Source organism: Schistocerca americana, chromosome 3 (genome assembly GCF_021461395.2).
Source record: "Schistocerca americana isolate TAMUIC-IGC-003095 chromosome 3, iqSchAmer2.1, whole genome shotgun sequence".
NCBI lineage: Eukaryota > Metazoa > Arthropoda > Insecta > Orthoptera > Acrididae > Schistocerca > Schistocerca americana.
Window position 1 is genome coordinate 162,408,493 of NC_060121.1, and position 20,485 is coordinate 162,428,977.

Here is a 20,485-nt window from a genome sequence, read left to right on the forward strand (position 1 = left end):
GGGCAAGTGCTCTACCAACTGAGCTACCGAAGCACGACTCACGCCCGGTACTCACAGCTTTACTTCTGCCAGTACCTCGTCTCCTACCTTCCAAACTTTACAGAAGCAGGAGAGCTTCTGTAAAGTTTGGAAGGTAGGAGACGAGGTACTGGCAGAAGTAAAGCTGTGAGTACCGGGCGTGAGTCGTGCTTCGGTAGCTCAGTTGGTAGAGCACTTGCCCGCGAAAGGCAAAGGTCCCGAGTTCGAGTCTCGGTCGGGCACACAGTTTTAATCTGCCAGGAAGTTTCATATCAGCGCACACTCCGCTGCAGAGTGAAAATCTCATTGTAGTCATTATTTGATTGTTAAAGGTTGCCACGGAAGGCGGAGGGGGCCTTGAACTACAGGTGGGCGTAGAGACTTGGAAAAACTCTTAGGGGCACAAAGGGGCTTACACACTTCGACAATATTATGTTTACACAAGAACAAGCAATAAATATTATAAAACATCAAAACAAAATTACATCAGTTAAAAAGTGTGAATAAAACACATTGGAAGGTAATAGTTTGAATCAGGAGTACACGCCAAACATACTTGTTTCTTACATGAATTTAAAAACATATAAGTATCACCACTGAAGTGACACGCAAGGCTGAGTGGCGCGATGCACCGCGTTGCGTTGTCCTCAGCGGGCAGTGCACAAGCTGCCGGCTAGGAGGGGGCGTGGCGGTGGCCAGGTCCGCCCACTGGAACTCAGTGCAGTGGTGTATGAGGGGAGGTTCATGCGTTTCACACACATTTAATAGGGGATTAACACCGGGGGAGCACTTCACTATGCTGCACCAGTTTTCACATTAGTTAATAACACAGTTGAATTCTTAAAACTGAAGGAGGGCACATGCCTTGATAGGTTTTTCCTTTCGAATCATGGGCGATATTCACCATGAGGCTGGGGTTCTGGAACAGTTGGAGGGGACGGTCATAACCATTTGCAAAATCACTTTTTATACGATATCCATATCAGTACAATAATAAAAATAGCCATGGCCGGGGTTATTGTGACACTGGGTATAATAGATGTAGATTAGTGACTGGCTACCATTCACTTAACTGTGCTAACAGGCAATCGTAAGAAATTTGTCCTCTCTCGCATTTTAAAAGGACATCGATTTACATTAAAAGGTGATCATTCAATATATAGGTAAAACAGGTAATTCAGTTGACAAGGGAACCACGAATGAACTTTCAGGTAGAAAAAAACATAGGTAAATAGGCGCGAATGCTGACAGAGTAAGCCATGCTGACGTGAAAGGTTACAAGGGGGCGTAATAACATCACAATAGGAACTGTTTGCTCAAAATCTGCTGTTTGAGATTTCTATCTCGTATGTTTGCAACTGGAAATTATGTCCGTAGCAACGAAGTGTTAATATCGTAGGTTGGTCTAATGCGTATAGGAGGTTTGTGCTAATGGTCCTAAACCAGTGTTCCGCTATGTGAGCGACGGTTCGTGAACAGGGTGGCGATTGATGCTTTCGCGAGAAAAGGCTAATCTCACATCCTGTAGGATGGTTTCGAAGGGCGACTTCACGGCACATGAAATTATGAACATGCATGCAATCATTCAACTGATTCTGGGACATTGTAGTATATTTTTGGCGATCCTGACTGATGACTAGAATGTCTGCTGTATTCCAGCATACTGTCTGGTTGCTGACCACGCAACAGGGAACACTTGTAACACTCAAACTGACAAAACGAACAGGCAAGGGGTATAAGTGTACGGAACTCTAGGGTGTTGGCGCGTTTTAATAACTGAGTCCTAGCCATAGCATAATAATCGGTTAACATAGCTTCATGTACCGGCAACACTAAACGCATTGACAGTGGCAAATCAGTGGTAACATTCTGCGGTACTCGAATAAATCGTTTGGGAGGTAAAAGTTCTGAACTCAGAATTCCTCGCAATCCTAGTTGTATTGTGACACGTAAATTGACAGGTAGCATTTGGGTAGTCTGCACGCTATGTGATAGTGTTTGTATGGCATCAGATGCTTCAAGATTTAGCGTAAGGTTGGATATTTCGGTTTGTATAGTCGCGAAGTCCCGTTGTACAGAGTTCTTAAAAGATTTATATTGATGGAGTATCGTACCTGTAACACTGCATATTTACCTAGTGGATGATAGCAGATTGTCTTCAATGTGCGTAAACCCGCACTTGTTGGCGTAATAACATCTCATGGTTCTATTGAGTTGTCCTGATTTCTTTATTCCAATGTTGGGCATCTTTATGATCGGGAACTCCGAACACAGTTTTGAGTATGGCGCCTCTGGCGTCGAACCAGGCTCGTTTTACGCGTGGGGCTGGTACGGTTGAAACTGTACTACGCAGTTCGCGTTGAAGGAGATCAATATTTTGCCTAAGGTCACGTAATACCAGTAAAGCTTCCTTCTGACCCATTTGGACAAGCAATGATTCATATCCTAACATATGATCTACAGTTTGTTGCCATACTAACTCGTCCTTTATTAGGGGCATAGTATCAAGTACTGTGTTAAACACTAGATGATGTTGGGTATACCAGAGACTTTCGAGTTTCTCAAACATGATGCCTGATACCGATGGGTGGTTCGTAAACGATGGGGCACTGGAAACCATATAAATAGCTGACAGCAGAAGTAGCCTCTTCGTGATGAGGCGATAGTTGAGGACAATGAAATGGCAAATGTAATAGGCCAGGTAGCGGAGCACTTGTGTCCACGTAATTGCAAACGTCCAAAGTCTGGACATAAACGATGGTCTGGAATCCTTCTGGCAGTCCAGAATGGCGAAAATACGTTGCATGAACAACAGAAAAATTATAATAGTTTGTTTTATTACCTTGAGTGTAGAGTAGTGAACGAAAATAGAATGTGCACACCAATAGGACTTGCAGCCACGGTTCGAAAGAGGTGACTGAAGGTTACAAGGAGAGCTGACCTCCCTTTGTTGTGGCGTAGCAAGACAGCCACGCCACGGAAGTAGCCGAAAGGCACGCGTTTAGTAGGCAAGAGATAGGTCTGTAACAGGATACGTAATGAATGCTATAAAGAAAAGTACGTAGCTTTTGGAATACTTAACTTTAATCCATCCTTGGTACATCGCTATTGACGATATAAGTGAGACTCCATAGATACATGCAATGTTACTAATGGCGCCTTGCTAGGTCGTAGCCATTGACTTAGCTGAAGGCTATTCTAACTATCTGCTCTGCAAATGAGCGAGGCTTCGTCAGTGTAGCATCGCTAGCTACGTCGTCCGTACAACTGGGGCGAGTGCTAGTCAGTCTCTCGAGACCTGCCTTGTGGTGGCGCTCGGTCTGCGATCACACAGTAGCGACACGCGGGTCCGACGTGTACTAATGGACCGCGGCCGATTTAAAGCTACCACCTAGCAAGTGTGGTGTCTGGCGGTGACACCACACCCTTTATATTGGCGAAGAAACGTATTCGAGGAAGTGAAGGCGAAGTGTTTGCTGAGCAACGAGTTGTCAGCGATTTTTCAAGTCAGTGGCCGTTGAACTGTGAACTACACAATATACAAAGTGCTCGATATCAAAATTGATGGCGGTAGCACTAATAATGCGGGCGGGCGTCAGCGGTGCAGCTACGTCAGACAGTTGTATTTATTTCTGTTCTTAAAGAATTTCGATTATGTGAAATGTTGACCGGCTATTCGCAGTTACATTTTTCTATACTTGTATTGTTGTAACGACGTAAATTAAAAAAAAAAAAAATGTGCGTCCCTCGGGCGCATAATTTTGGGTAGTCGGGATTGCGTTCGCGCTGTCCTGACGAAAATGATTAAAATCCTTAAAAAAGAGAGAGAGAGAGACAGAGAAAGAGAGAGCGTGGCAGATGACTTCAAGGCCGATTCTCACGCTACGTTACTGCGCTACGCAGGAAGTAAGCGGCGGGCCTAAGAACGAGAGGGAAATAAAGCATACTGACGCTGTTTACTGTGATGACTGTACTTTGCACTCTCGATTACTTGCAGAACGGAAACTCCCTATGGCGCTGGGCTCCTGCACCCGATGAACGCATATAAATCTCACAAAAGGCGTATAATATTACTGAATAAGAAGGCTAGATGAGCACAATTGATATGCTTTATTCAGTGACGACCAACAAAACAATAATTATAAATGTAATTATGGGTTCATGCACAAATTGAATAGATAAGTTCGTCTGCTAGGTTCAGGTTCCTGTTCTCGGGCACGAAAATTTTCTCATTGAATGTCAACGTCATTGAGAACGAGAAGAGAAAAAGAAAACTTGATGAGAATCTAGAAACTAGCACAGTGGAAACAGAAAGCGTAAGGGAGTGAATTAGAAAAGACTAAGTTGGGCGTAATTTCTAATGAGCTTTTCCTTTATGGTTCAAAAATGGTTCTGAGCACTATGCGACTTAACTTCTGAGGTCATCAGTCGCCTGGAAAAACTTAGAACTAATTAAACCTAACTAACCTAAGGACATCACACACATCCATGCCAGAGGCATGATCCGACCCTGCGACCGTAGCGGTTGCTCGGCTCCAGACTGTAGCGCCCAGAACCGCACGGCCACTCTGGCCGGCTTTCCTTTATGAAGGCGCATCGTTGACACGATGGTATCGCCTATTTAACCGTTTATACAACAATACTGCGATTCCAAGATAACTGCTACGTACTTCTTCTTAAAACTCGAAGTCTCAAAAAAAACTTTGTTGGGCGACCAAATACGTCATGTTTTTCATCCTCTCAACATTTTGCGACTAAATTCACTGTCTCTTATAACTCCTTGCTGCTGGCCACATCGGGTCCAGCTAGTTGCTTGAACTCACCTCTATCTTTGGATAAATCGCAGTGCCCCGACCCACGTCATACAGTTAAATACTACTGGTTCAGTAGTCGGTGATCCTTCAGAAAATACAATGAAAGACCAATGTCAAAGAATGCACAGGTTTTGAACTGAGATTTCCGCTTCCTTGCGGTTAAGCTGCGGGCTAGACAGTGCGTCTGACAGTGCTTGAACAGTGATTGTCAGAGAGCACGGAACACTGTTCTCGTGAACTCTTCTTCGACACGAAAGATTTAAGTACATGGAATGGGCTGTGGCACGAAAACTAAAGGTGTAATGAACGTTGTGGTTAGCTGAAGTCTGAGCGGTTGTTGGCTGCTTCATGCAAGATGCATAACTCTTCAGGTGTTGTTCTGTTGCAAGTTGAAAGATGAAACTGGGTAGGACGGACTATGCCGTGTATTGCCATAGACAGCTATTGATACGCACAATTGCGGGTCGCGTCATGCAAAGTGCATTCCCTTGCGGGTAGCCCTCTTGAAGTCAGTTGAACTAGGTGTTGTGGCCAATACTGGTTAGCGCTCGCGTAGAGCGACAGCAGAATCTAATGTTACTTATCGTTGGCAATCACCTCTCCCACATGATAACCCATGAACAATGAACGACTGCGCTTAATTGTAAGAAGGGAGGAACGATATCTCATTTGATGTGGCTGGAAAGGTAGATAGGACCGATACTGTCAGAACAAACTAGCTAGCTGTTCGCTCCTTGATGGAAGAGGAAAAACAGGATAGCTTCCATGATTCGATAGTAGAGTCAGTGATACCGGGGAGGGCAAAACATCTCGGCAGGCATCATTTTTGGCTCTCAACTGGGTTGGTTCCCAGCAATAGCAGATCGCTCACTATATGTGTCACGGAGATGGGGAGAGAGAGAGAGAGAGAGAGAGAGAAAACGAATCGAAGAGGCGCTTTCATCATTCAATGAACATCAAGAGGGGAACATAAAAAGTTGACAGAAGGGCCGGAGGGAATTGGTTGCCCTCTGGTTTATCTAATGAACAAGATGTATGGCCAAAATCTCTTGACCTGTGGGGGGGGGGGGGGGGGTTATTTACGCCGTTTACATGACCTACAGTAGGGAGGCATGTGGCATATCCCTCCAAATAAGCATTCAAATGCAAATGAAATACAGCATGATTAAATCTTAAGTTACCCTTCCAAAATAGTGTCTTATCTAGAACATTATTAGTAAACACTTAAATAATGGGCAATACTCGGAAACTTACTCTGGCATAATTGAAATCCCACAAAATAAATAACAACCGTCATAACTCTGACAATAAATTGACACATGGAAATATTGGGCTCATTGACAGAAATGCTAAATTACTGGTGCTGGCAAAACTCTAGGGGATTGCCTTGGTAAATAATTGATACTAAAACATAGACAAAATGAATACTTAAAATAGTATATAGACATAAGTAATTGGCAACACGTCGTAGTAGTGACACACGCGGTTTAAACCCGTGATACAAGCGGAAGTACAAAACACTATCTTCCTTACACAAAACTCTTATTTTCCAGTTATATTTCGTAGCAAAATAGGTATAAGTATTCTCTATTATTCTCTTTATGCTCTTGTTTGTATCTCCATACTGATTGACATGTCTTGGTATACCTGCCTACATGAATGCTGTCGTTAGGTCGTGCCAATGTTATTAGTAATGCTGCATAATAGGACAGTGTCAAGTTGATACTTCCTCTAGCAATGCTTTAGTTTAAAGTGGGTTCACATCTCCTTCAGTTTTTAGATCGACGATTGCCATTACGCTCACTGATATTATTAAACGTTAACCACTTTTGTACAATACCTCCTGCTTTATTTGTACTCCTTGTCTCATAACTACATAATGTTGGTTGTTGGCGGCCTCCTAACCAATTGTGCTAAGTTATAATTGTTGTTCCTTTTGTTGACTCTGTCACCTACAACGGTTTGACGATACTGTTGCCTCTCGATGACGTCGACATAACTTACCTGTCAGCGTTTTTGCTTTTGAATAAAATTTGAGTCCATTTGCCATATGTAGATTTTATAGGAAGGAAGGTAATTTGCTTAGTGTTGAAAATGTGCGTAAAGTTATACAAAGTATTCGTCGTAAAGTAGTTAAGAATTCTACGTTGAGAATCAGTGCTGCTTGAGGCGCTGAGATGCAGCAGGCATCGCGCTCGTAAGATTGCAGAGTGCTGGCATTATAGATATGGCTGGATCTAACCGATGCGGGACAGCGCTGGCATGCGCAGCTAAAAGGTCCATCCTACTGGCAGGAAGTCGAGCGCTAAATAACTCCAGAATAATTGTCTGCAAAAGGCGGGTTCAGTGATTGTTTTATAGTTCTGACGGTGACTGTCAGTGTAACTCATATAGCTAATGCCGTAGAGAGGCATAGATGACTTCTCAAGTAACTCTTTGCAGGTCATGGGTTCAATGCTAGTAGAAACTGTCTCTTTCGCAACTGAAGTATGCGACAGTTTTATATTTTACTTTGACCATTACTCTGTTGAAAGGTACTTGCATGGTGTTCAATTGGAGCTTTTGTGTCTTCTCCTTTACAAAACCCGATTAGTACATACATAGAACACTCTCAATGATACTGTTGCAACAGATTAAAGATTAACTTCAGTAGTAGTCGTATTAGCGAAGGTAAAAATGGTCTCATATAAGGTGTACATGTTTCGTGTACTTGCTTTTTGTAACAGTTTATCATAGCCATTGCTGTATACTGCACTAGGTGACGCAGCTTAGGTGCTTCGGTAATGCAGGGGTGTGTGCGTTCTTAGCAGTAGTTTCTCTTGCATGTGGCTAGATACAAAACAGATGGCTGGGCTTGGTCCCAATCGGGGGTGGTGGTGGAAAGCAGAATAGCATCTTTGTATGTGGAGGCAGGGTAGCCTACCTTTGCTATGCGCCGAGTTAAATTCCTCTGGGCAGTTACCAAATTTCTTCCAGGCTTACGTTAAGTCGTTCACGACATTTATTCGTGGAGGGCCTTCTTTTCAAGGGACGCAGATAACTTAATCGTTAAAATTCACAGAACTGTCACGATTCATTTACTCACTTAGACACTCTGTTCCTCTAAAATGTACGTGATTGATAGATTTTATATTTCTGCATGAACTGTGATGACAATTTGACTCTCTTAAATATCATTTACTTGAAACTTGGGGCTAATAACTTCTGAAATTAACAGTGGGGTATGCAGTTAGGACTGTTATTCTGGATTGGTATTAACTTGGTTTTTACTCTACTTTACTTTATTTTACGATGGAATTTCAAACTCGATATTTTGGCTGACGTGTTTTCCACACAGTGGTCACTTTACAGAATAAATATCACTGCAAGGGCCGGCTTCCTTGGTGCCATATAGATCCGTTAATTAGCCACGAGACTGGCAATACGACATAGCTGAAGACCGATTTGAGACCCCAGCGTCTCCTATTTTGTGGATTAGGTGTTATTTACAAAACAAACTTTTTTTTTTTTCGTACTGAAAATTCAAATAAGTGACATGGATAGAATTCTAGTCTAGAGTAAAACTAGTAGAATATGTAAGGCAATATTAGGCTGGTTAGTTTACTTTTATAACTATCTTCTTTGGGTGTGTTGGTTTCATTGTAACCGTATGGTGGAAGGTGCAGAAGTATAGCGTGGTGGCTTAGGGGGTACCGCGTCACAAGGCAGTGTGGGGAGGGGCGGAAACCTAATAGCTGCTCACTTAGTGGGGTGGGCAAGGCTTGCGGTCTGTAAACAAACTGCATGAAGCTATCTTGTGTGGCATTAAGTAGTGACTTTCTCTTTTGCATTTGGAATACAAGAACACACAGTATCATGAAAATATACCTTGTTGTTTCTCCAATGGTATTTAAGAAACAATATAATGGCACTTAGGGAGGGCTCCATTTACTTTTAAAGTAACATATTTGATATTTAACTTGAACGTATGTACTCTTGTTAATTGTAGACACTGTCTCTCTAGCCTGATGTTCAAATTGTTTTTGACATAGTAAAGATTGATTCTTACTCTGTGTGTTCTACTGACATGGGCAACTTTTCCCCTTAATTCCCTTATTTCCAGCTGTTTACCACTACAACAACATTACTGGAGACATTGAATGATGCAAGGCTAAATGATTACGAAAAACTTCAATCCCTTCCCATTAACATATGACATCCTAACTTCTATTACAAATGGTTGCCAATACTTATGAATACTTACAAATAACACGCTCCACTTAAACGAATATATTGCAACGACGGCGGTTTCCCGTCGGTTAATTCTTTTGCTTCACTCAAGACATTTCAAATTAGGGGTAAATACTTGGCACGCTGGACGTAGCGGTGTTTTGACCTTAGAGCGTATCTAGGTTGCGCTATAGACGGTTGCACTACTTTCTTTCTTGTCTTCTTGGCTGGGGCTACTTGTGTAGCAGGCTCTGCTTCACTGTCAAGCGGAGGTGGCTTGGAACCCTTATACAATTTTAACCTGTCAAGATGAACGATCATCGTCCATTCTGCTAACTGAATTTCTGCATTTACCAGCGAAGTAAGTATGTGGACCTTCATACATGGGAGTAAACTTCTTCGTCCTTCCCTTTGAACTGCTGAATTGCGCAGCATCACTAAATCTCCTACCTTGTACTCGGGCATTATTACTCTCTCGTTACGTCTTTTTAACTTCTGAGCCATAGCTTTTGCGTTGTTTCCTCATACTTTCTTCCAAATAGCTATTAAACGTTGTGCCAAACCCTTCACGTCCATGGATCTAATCCCTGTAAGCAGTTTGTCAATTTCAAAAGGCGAATTCATGGGTCAGCCATATACTGCCTCATCGGGTGAGTATTCAGTGGCCTCATGGACACGTATATTATATGCTGATGTGACGTATTGGACATACGTGTCCCAATCAGAATGATTTTGATTGACATAATAAGAAAGCATACGCATAACTGTGCAGTGGACTCGCTCTAAGTGTCAAAAACAGTATCGTGTCGTTTCATAGTATAAACATGCGCTGGCTGCTGTGGCTGAGCGGTTCTGGGCGCTACAGTCTGGAACCGCACGCCTGCTACGGTTGCAGGCTCGAATCCTTCCTTGGGCATGGATGTGTGTGATGTCCTTAGGTTGGTTAGGTTTAAGTAGTTCTAAGTCTAGGGGACTGATGACCACAGCTGTCAAGTCCCATAGTGCTTAGAACCATCTGAACCATTTTATAAACGTGCGTTGTATATCGAAGTAAGAGGGTAATCTCAAAAGTAAGGTCTCCTATTTTTTTATAAGTACATAGACCTGTTTATTTCTGCAATGGTTTACATCAGTTTACAGCTTGAACATTTAGCTATTTTTCGACATAATCACCATTTCTGTCGATGCATTTTTGTAGACGCTGTGGCAGTTTTTGTATGCCCATGTCAACCATAATTAACGCTGACAGGTTCTGTGAGACTCTGAAAACCTCAAACGGGCAATTCAGAACCGGAGAAGAGGAATGTTGAGCAAGGGTGTACACATTCTCCATGACAACGCTCGCCGACGAATTGCTCGGCAAATCGTTGCTCTCCTGCAACAGTTTCAGTGGAACATAATCACCCACCCACCTACCCACCCACCCACCCTATGGTCCTGACTTAGCTCCCAGTGACTTTCACCTGTTCCCTAGGTTAAAAGAACATTTGGCCAGAAAGCGATTCAGCTCCGACGACGAGGTGAAAGAAGAGGTTCATAACTTTCTGAACAGCATGGCGGCGAGCTGGTATGACATGGGCATACAAAAACTACCACAGCGTCTACAAAACTGCATCGACAGAGATGGTGATTATGTCGAAAAATAGCTAAATGTTCAAGCTGTAAACTGATGTAAACGGTTGTAGAAATAAACAGGCCTATGTACTTTTAAAAAAAAATAGGAGACCTTACTTTTGGGATCACCGTCGTACTAACGCTTTTCTGAGGAAGGCTGACACACAAAATGATTGATGAACTACAGCAGTATTATGGGATGGCGATTAGAAATAATACTGAGGATTTGTTTAAAATGAAGCAGGCAGTATGGGCTATCTTCTTTGCTAGCTCCATACAGCCATCCATAACATTTACAAAGTTGTTTCTTAATGGTTATTTGTGAATAAAGTGATTATACCACAATAATAAAAGAAAGAAAACATAAACTATCAAAAGACCACACATATTTAAATGGTTGAACATTCCATTTAACACTAGTACACAATTTTGGATAGACAACACTGCAGCCGACGTTGGAAGAGGAATGCTTGCATTAACCAGCGCACTGGTACATAAAGGATTTTTGTTGTCTTGTATCTGGTACACGAGAACAGTGGACGATCGACATCTCCTTCTTCATTGCATAAACCGCATGATGATGATTCCTTCAATCCTGTGTCGAATATGTGGGTTGGGAATTTTCCACGATTTAAGGGGAGTTGGAACAGAATTTTTTTTTCACATTTTCGGATTTTTATCTCATTATAAAATTTGCAATTTTCCTAATAAGATTATATATATATATAATCACATGGGCAGTATTTTATTTTATTTTTTAAAATATAATCTACAACAGTTGAAAATGTTAAAATTTTTATGTGTATTACTTCAAGATCTAATAAAATCGGTAATTTTTTTTTTATATAGAAGGCTGTGGATTGCTGTGTTATAAAGGTTAAATTACGTGTTTGTATTGGTAGCACTGTCAAAAACAGTATAGTTTCGTTTTATAGTATAAACGCGCGTTGTATATCGAAGTACTAATGTTTCTCTGAGGAAGGCTGACACACAAAATGATAGATGAACTACAGCAGTATTATGGGATGGCGATTAGAAATAATACTGAGGATTTGTTGAAAATGAAGCAGGCAGTATGGGGTATGTTCTTCCACAGACTGTCAACTGATGAAAAACCAGTACACACCTGGGCCTGATTCATGGTGCAATGTCCCGTACTCAAACAGTTCACACAGCCATAACATTCCATCCCAGCAGCAGTCACGGATATCATAAAACCTATTTACAGAGACATGGCAAATCCTGGATTGCTGAAGAAAGTGTCTGTATGGTCAGAGTAAAATTCCCAATGAGTTGTCAATAATCTTATATGGACTCGCTTACCAAATAATGTTTTTGTTGTAATGAAGACAGTAGCATAGTTGGCCAATAAGTACTCCAGAAAGAAGAAAAAACTAGGAAAAAGATCAAAAGGATGATATACAGTATGGTGCAGTGTGCTTCTGAATGACTAAAAATAAAAAAAAATTAAGCATAAATTAAGTGAGTGATAGTCTTGTGAAACCTTAGAAGCCGTTCCAGAAAAATTTACATTTTGTGTTGCATTTTCCCCTAAATCTCAGAAACCACTTTGAGTATACAATTTTTCAGGGGGTAATAAATACATATCCTGAGTGTACTGAGCTAAAAGAAGAACATAATGCTATGTATAATTAAAATTATTTAGGATAACACACAAAAAGTACACCAAATTTTAACAGTGTAATAAAAAAATTGTATTTCTCAAAGCAGTGGCTGAAATGCAATTATTGTAGTTCAGTAGACTCAGAATATACAGTTTAATGTCCTGCAAAAGTTATATGTCAATGGCTACAGTGGTTCCTGAAATACAGGGAAGCCAAGTCACTAAACTTAACATTGTCGGGATAGTGCGATCCAAGTTACCTTAAGCGCATACGCGTACTCATTGTTATGGCTTGTCTGCTCCTTTTCCAATTGTTATGGCTTGTCTGCTCCTGTTCCAATCAGTAATCCAAGGGGATAACGCTATTTTAGGCTACAGCTGACTATAGTGTACTCTTTCCGAAACCTTGGTCGAACCCCATTGCTTCTGCCAGTCGTTCCTCGACTTTTCATTGATTAAGCTCAGCGTTTCTTGATAAGGAAGTGTCTCATTTACGATTTCACTGAAGCAGATTGTTCGCTTCGCCAAGATATTCACTATTTCACTAGGATAGACGCCACTGTGACGTGGAATCCGCAAGAAATTTGTTACTATTCTTCGTTGTTTATTTGTAACGACTTCTTTAATAATATCTATAAGTCTTGGTGACTCACTACCGTTGCATTTTTTAAATTTATTTTTATTTTCGTAGGCAACGTCCTTGTTAAATATGCGAACACAGAGACGGAACGGTCAGAGTGGGCTGGCAGGAACTTCGAATTCGGGAAAATATGGCGCAATGATCTGTCTCCCCTATGGCGCGATGATCTGTATCCTTGTTTTCCGAAATACAAATACTAGATGTTATTTTTCATTTACACTTTATGGGCGGGCCTGGTAGTCTGCAGGTAAAGTGTATTTATTTGTTAAACCCAATACTGCAATTTCGACCATGTGGCTGTTATCGTGTGGAAACTATATCCCTGATTACGACCTTCTTGTGCGTATTGCAGTCTTTGAATTGCAATGTAAATCTATTCCACTCAAAGTAATACCGAATGGGGTAAATGATTCCAGATTTGTTTATGTTTCATATGAAACGGAAGCTGGTATCGTCGCATGGTATACTGTGGACTCATGTCTATTTGTTAGTCGTTACGAATCCGCTAGATTTAAATATACTGTACGAATATTGCTCATATTCTGCGTTATTTTCGTTCATATCTTGTTTTTGTACTCTCGCATTTAATATAGGTCAACAAAATATTGTCTTCTGCTAAAATGTACGTAATATTTTGTAGTACCTGTTTATAACGTGTGAAACAGTTTGCGTAACTACTGTCGCATTTTTAGCATTTGCATACTCATCTACATCCGTAATCGGCAAGCCACTGTGAAGTGCATGGTACTCAGTGCCAAGGGGCAACACCATTCGAAGCAGAAATACGTACTTATTCGGTGACAATATGTAACACAGTTGAATACGAAAAATGTCGAAGCCTGCTAACATGGAGTTCTTGATTAAATGCGCCAAAGACGCAAACAAAAGTAACGTAGAATACGAGCAGTGCACTCAATGCATTTAAACAGAACATTTTACGCACTAATTCGTTCTCAATTGCAGAACACCATGCAATTAAAGCGTCTTATCTTTTGTACTTAACAACAAATATGGAATCATTTTCCCCACCTAAAACTACGGATGCAAGAAGAACGCAATCAGAAAAGAGCAACATATTCACAATGATTCATAGAGAGCAACACACAGTAGGAGGCTTAAAAAGAAGCGCAATGTGATGAAACCAACTTCTTCAAACAATGGTACGAAAACAAACCTGAAAGTCTAAAAATCAACCAATAAGAGAGCGAAATGATGGATTGATAAACTTGGAGCGCTCATGGCAGCGTGGCAACGAGCGAAGGTCGTGTTACCGGAAGTCCGCATATAAATTCACGCCTGTGCTTAGTTGGACGCTACGGAAAAGAACAGAAGAGAACGTTGCTACCAAATTTAACGCTGTACATGCATGGGCGTCATAAATGAGGGATCCTTAAGTATAGAACACGTAGAATTTACGCGTGTCCGGTATGGTCTAGTGGCTAGGATACCTGGCTCTCACCCAGGAGGCTCGGGTTCGATTCCCGGTACCGGAATAATATTTTTTGTAACGCGCTTCGCTTTTTATGTATCTGTATTCTGTAGATGTAATGTACCAATAAATAGACGTCGAATATCAGTTCAGATGCTTGCACTACAATTGACCCTTCTCTCATATGTAAATCATTCACAATGTTACTTGTCGTCTTTCTTAAATTCTGAGTAGTTCTAAGGGCTTTAATTCCCAATATTGTTCTCCACATAACGCCCAAAACAGACCAGAAACAAAACTAAAAACCTATATCAAATTTAAAAAAAAAGCTTTTAGAATATCAAGGATTCCATTGTAATGCAGCGATACATTTCGTTCAATATTGTAAAAATAGTTTATATACGTTAAAAAAGTATCAGAATGTAAATTTTAACCATTCAGAACGCAGAATTCCGGCGTTTGTCACGTCAGTCTATCGTCGTGTTAATGCTTGCTTTTGAGACCCAAGCATTAGGAGTTAAGGATGTATAAAATCTGCATGAGACAGAAGTTAGCACACATCTGCAGAACCTCGGCTAACCCAGTATTACCTGCGGACTTCATGACACCGGATAGTATGCACGAAAAGGAACGCAGTTAACTTGTTAAAAGGATTAAGTTTACATTACCTACTAACAAAAGATGAGAATGAGTAACTTTTCGGTCTGACAACTGAGGATCGCATGTTAATGCGAACCAGAAATGATAAATAAACTAAAATTTTCTGAGCAGAGCTATTACATCGAAAAGAGAAGGAAGAATATACCGTCTATCAGATAGGAAGAGGACAAAAGCAATTATTGCCTTGGATAAAAAAGAATGGTCTGATGCACGGAGAATTTTCACATGACATAATTTGTTTTATTGTCCTTTCCATCATTACTTTTTTTAATCAAGAAGAAGATAATTTAAGTCACATGGAAAAAATTATATTTATCAACACTATTTTAAACATACACTGAGGATAGCTTTTATCCCTTCCTAAGACCCAAAGAAGTGGACTTAATGATTTTAATCTGAATGACAATTTTACCAGCGCCATTTCAACATAAAATGAGAAGACTTACTTTGTCCACACATGGCAACAAGGCCATTTTTTTCCTTTTCTCTTTTATTTTCGATTTAAAACAAAGTAGTATTATTTTCTATCCTTAGACACATTTCCAGGTTTATTTTTCGCATGGCAGAAAAAACAACACACACCAATAATGAAGAATGTTGGCGAGCGCATAAAAGAAGTGGCTAGGATATCTGGGGAGGCGCAGGTTCGAACCCGGTACAGAAACATACTTGTCCAGCAGTCAGAGTGTCGAGGTTTCACTCTTTCACGCCTGTGTCAAGATACACACATAGGCGTTGAAATGAGTGGCAGAGCAGTAATCATGGAAGAAGAGACGGTGCTTTGATATGTGACAGCTGACGCTACTAAGATGTGTGGCCAGTTAGCTCTGGAGGTTACTGAAGTTTTCATGGACGGACTTCCAAAATTGTCGTGCGGCATCCGCACGAATGAATAGAACAAAAATAAATTAATAAATAAAATATAGATTAGGGCTTCATGCTAATAACGCGAAAGTCGTGGGTTCACCTGTCCGCGGACAACTGAATTTATCGTTTCCAAAAGACAATGTTTTCTCCAGCCGACATTGCCAGATGTGGTACCCCTGAGCGGCGGAGCATTATACAGTCGGTGTAACGAAGGTCGAAGTCAGCCATTCGCGGCTGCTAACATAGGCGACTGTAAGTGGCGAGTAAACACTAGTGTTCCTGGCAAACCACCCGATGTCGTACTTGGTGCACCTCGTTTGAATAATGTTTTAGGGCAGTGGACAGATGCAGGGCCGCTGAGAGCCAGGAATGGGCCCAGAGCACAATGCTTGACTGGGCCCCATCTCCAAATACAGCAATGCAATTTTTTTTTCTTTTTGAGTTTGACAAGCTTTATCATAATTCAGGAAGTGTTGGAGATACACCAAAATACTTGTTGAGGTGAAACGCATGATAAATATAATTTCTTATTTAAGAAGTATATGTTCACAAATGCAGTTTACACTACGGTATTCTCTGTTGCATGAGATATTGCCTGTAGGATACGAGTGAACTGTAGTCTGATCCACGAACGATGGCGGTCCAAGCAGCTCGAGACATAGATGGGAATTGCATTATTGCCAGTTCAAAATGACAGTTGCTTTAAGTGTATACATATGCTCTGTGCTTGAAGAAAGCATGTATGAGAGTTGCCCAGAAAGTAATGCATCGCGTTTTTTCTTCGATGATTCTCTATTGAACATAATGATAGTTACTCACACGAAAGAATAGTGTTTTTCCTAGACACCCTATTTTTCCACGTTCTGTATATCCCATTCTGTGGCCATTCTCCAGAGCGAAAAAAGGGCGTGAATGCCCTGTCGATACCAGTCCTTGTCCTGGTGGCGGAGGCAGTGCTTCACTGTGCGAACTTCCTTTGCTGATTGACAGAAGCAGCGCAACTGCCGAGTCTTAATGGGTCTGTCGTCGTGAATGACATCAGCAGCTCGCTGCAACATGTCAGGTGTGACGGCCATGGATGGTCTTCCCGACCGCTGCAAATCGTGTAGCTTCGCTGAACTGCCATCTGACTGCATCACTCTCCGTGCCCAACGACTATCTGTATTTCTGTCAACAGTAGTGGTCAGGAAAGGTTGCACAAGTGTTTGTGAATATTTCCCACAGTTTCTTTTTCTGCAATGAGAATTACAATGACGGTACATTGCTTGTGATGAATATGACGTACAGAGGCCATTTTGAAACTGTCCTGCAGCTACGTTATCTGTCGGAATTGACGGAAACTTGGCACACTCGCTCAGGAGACTTCAAATAATACGTACGTAACGTTTCGCATTGTTTTCGGCTGAGAAAAAAATGCGGTGCATTACATCTGGACAACCCTCGTATTCTGCAAATTGTTCTCGCTTGCTTGTCTAGAATTTTTCGGTTACCAATAGTATCGGCTGTAAGCTGCCATCGTTAGTGACTCCAACTAAGTGTTGGTCATGGTGTAGTAGGTTGAACCGGTGTGTGCAGTAGTGTTCACAGTTGTATCATTGAACCACCATTAACAGCACTAACTGTAAGCCCGAACACGTATTCAGTGTAGTGTGTCCAGACTAAGCGCCTGCAACTTTCGCTTCCCGCGAAGCAGACCGGTACAGCGGGCCCCGGACCGAGTAGGGGTCAGCCTGGCCGGTCGTCCCGGAGACACAGACGCTTCCCAGAGGCCACCAGGAGGCGTCCTCGGCGCCGCAAGAGGTCGCTACAGCGGCGGACCTATTTCCTTCCGCCCGACACGCGACTGCAAATAGAGCCAGCCATATCCATGCGCCAAGCAGTATTTAGGCGTGCACAGGAGCCTGAAGAAGCAGTTCACGCCGAGTGAGCCCACTGGTGTCATCGTAGCCGCCGCGTCATCGTCCACCGTCACCAGCGTACCGGAGTCGTCCTCGCAGGGCCTCTACTCGTCCTCGGACTCTGGTGACGGTAACGTGGACTCCGCGCCGCTCTTCACGAGACGCCCGGGGCTTGGTTAGGTGAAGTTGTATGGTTACTACAGACAGTCAACATCATAGTGTAGGCCACCGGATTTTTAAAGTTTCTGTGAACATGTACTTTCGTAAACGTGGAGCATTTTACTGCAAGAGAACAATTTGTTAATCTGTGCATAAAGTGATGCTTTCATAATCAATGACAGTTGTAAATTATCAAACAATTGTGTAGCAAAGAACGGTGTCAAAGTCGTTTCATCTGGCTACAACACACACCAGTGGTAGTCCTTCGAGCAAGTAGTAATTTGCTTGTGTAGTCCACTGGTACAAGTTTACCAACAACTTTAGCCAAATTGGAGCACACTTCAAACATCTAACATAATTCAGAACACCGCACACCACAGAACATGTTTTTGGGTAAAAAATTTAATTCACTGCAATACAGCTATAGTAATTTTGTCCAAGTGAGCTCCAATACTTCTCACAGCATCAGCCCAAGCACTCCAGTGGGCATTGGACATAGAATATAAGGAAATTCCAAGATGGTGTGTCAGAATTTCTCTCTATGCACTGCAGCTCAACAGGCTATAAAGATGCTGAATCAATCTGAATAAAGTATCTGCTTTGCAACAACTCTCCACTGCATATACTCCACGTTAGCCCATGACAAGCATACAGAGAAAATTCTGCAACACGATTCCAGCTGCTTTTAAGACCCTCTCATAAGTCTTGTGTTAAAACATTGTCTGAGCTTTCAGTGGTAGCAGCTGAGCGTTTCACAGGTATTGATTGGATTAAATGTGCTTTAACAACTCCTGTTTTCTCATTACAATCTATGAATCCCAAAAACTGTTCTTCTATTTCAACTAAAGCCTGCAATATCACTTGAGTGGAAGGATCCAGATGGAACTGAGCAAATAATACCACAGCAAGAAAAAATTACACTACCAGAAATCAACCACAACGTTGTCAAGAGGACAGTAACGAACAATGGAGTAGGAAGATCAGTTGCAGGAACAGGATATTCAAAAGTCCAGAAACACATTGTGCTCCTAGAAGATCCTCAAGACCAATAAAACCCAGAGTTCAAAGTGACATGTTTTTGTGGGAAAGTAAAGCAACTAACAAATTCCCAGGACTGGGTAAAAACAACTGGCCAAGCCAGCTAGTTAAAACAACAGAAGCTGTTGCATCAACTGCAGACTCTTCAGCATCACGTACTCAATCAAATGTGGTGGAGTATACAACTCCAGTTACTGCAACACCAGGCAGCTCGGCACCTCCTCGGACTGTACGGAGCAAGAAGGCACCTCAACAACTACCTTGACAACTAGACAGACAGAAGCCAGGTTCGGTAGTGGATCGAGAAATGCAAGATCGCCAAAGAACAGGAACACTTTTAGTGCCTGGATCCAGAACTTATGTAAGTGAACCAACTCAGTGCATTTTAAAGGAAGATAATCAGAGTGACCAGTTAAAAATACCACTAAGGCTCATGCACCTAAACACACAGTACCTTAGAAATAAGCTTAATATATTACAGGTTTTTGTAAGTGAACAGTCACCTCATATAGTAGTGTTAACTGAGCATGGATTAAAATCTGATGAAATTATTTACTGTAAACTAGAGGGCTACTCCTTAGCAAATAGTTATTGTAGACAGCAACATAAGGGTGGTGGTGTGGCAGTTTACATTAGTGAGAATCTCGAGTACAAGAAAATAAACTATCTAGACCAATACAACGAAGAAGGCTTGATTGAAGTGACAGGCATTGAAGTCCACACCAAAGAGTGTAGAGAGGTTATGAGAAAACATAAAGTTATTGGGATTTACCATCCACCAAAGGCGGATGTAGTTAGCTTCATAGACATATTTAGTAGAGTAGTGGGACGTTGTGGTCCCAGGGACCTAACTATACTTGGTGATCTGAATATTGAGGCAAAATCTTCCAGTTTGTGTAATATGAGGTTAATAAATACTCTTAACTCATATAATCTCATAAATGTAGTAAATAGTGATACCATAGTAACAAAGTCCATATCTAGCAGAATTGATTACGTTATACTATGTAAACATATTAAAGACAGTGTTAGGTGCTGGAATATGGATTTTCACTACTCTGACCACAAATGCCAGCTTGTAGAGTATGTAAACACAAGCATCCCAAAAATGACAAAAGTTATCGAAAATAAAAGAATCCTAAAAGAGGGTAACATCCTTGCCTTAAGAAATAAATTAGCTATAGAGGACTGGGATCTGGTTTACCAGACTGAAGGATCTGAAAACAAATGGGCCAAATTCTATGATACTATGCTAAGACACTTTGACAGATGCTGCCCTGTTAAGAAAATACAAAGAGTGTTCACCCGTAACCAAAGTGCAAAAACCAACAGACTGATACTTCCAGCAAATATGATAAAACTCAGGCAAAACATCCAGGACCTGGATGTGTTACACAAGTCAACAAACCTGCAGGTTTTTAAGGCCAAGTACGATGAAGCCAAGAAAATCTATAAGAAAGAGCTTTAAAATCTAAGAAAACAGATATACAGCAGTGAAATAGCTCAATCAGACAA

At 41.4% G+C, this 20,485-nt stretch overlaps 1 non-coding gene across 1 annotated transcript; it reads left to right on the plus strand.

Annotated features, from left to right (window-relative positions):
* The first annotated feature begins 14,340 nt into the window (after positions 1–14,340).
* On the plus strand, positions 14,341–14,412 carry Trnae-cuc. The gene has a single exon. It is a non-coding gene; the product is annotated as a tRNA-Glu (tRNA).
* The last annotated feature ends 6,073 nt before the right edge of the window (positions 14,413–20,485 follow it).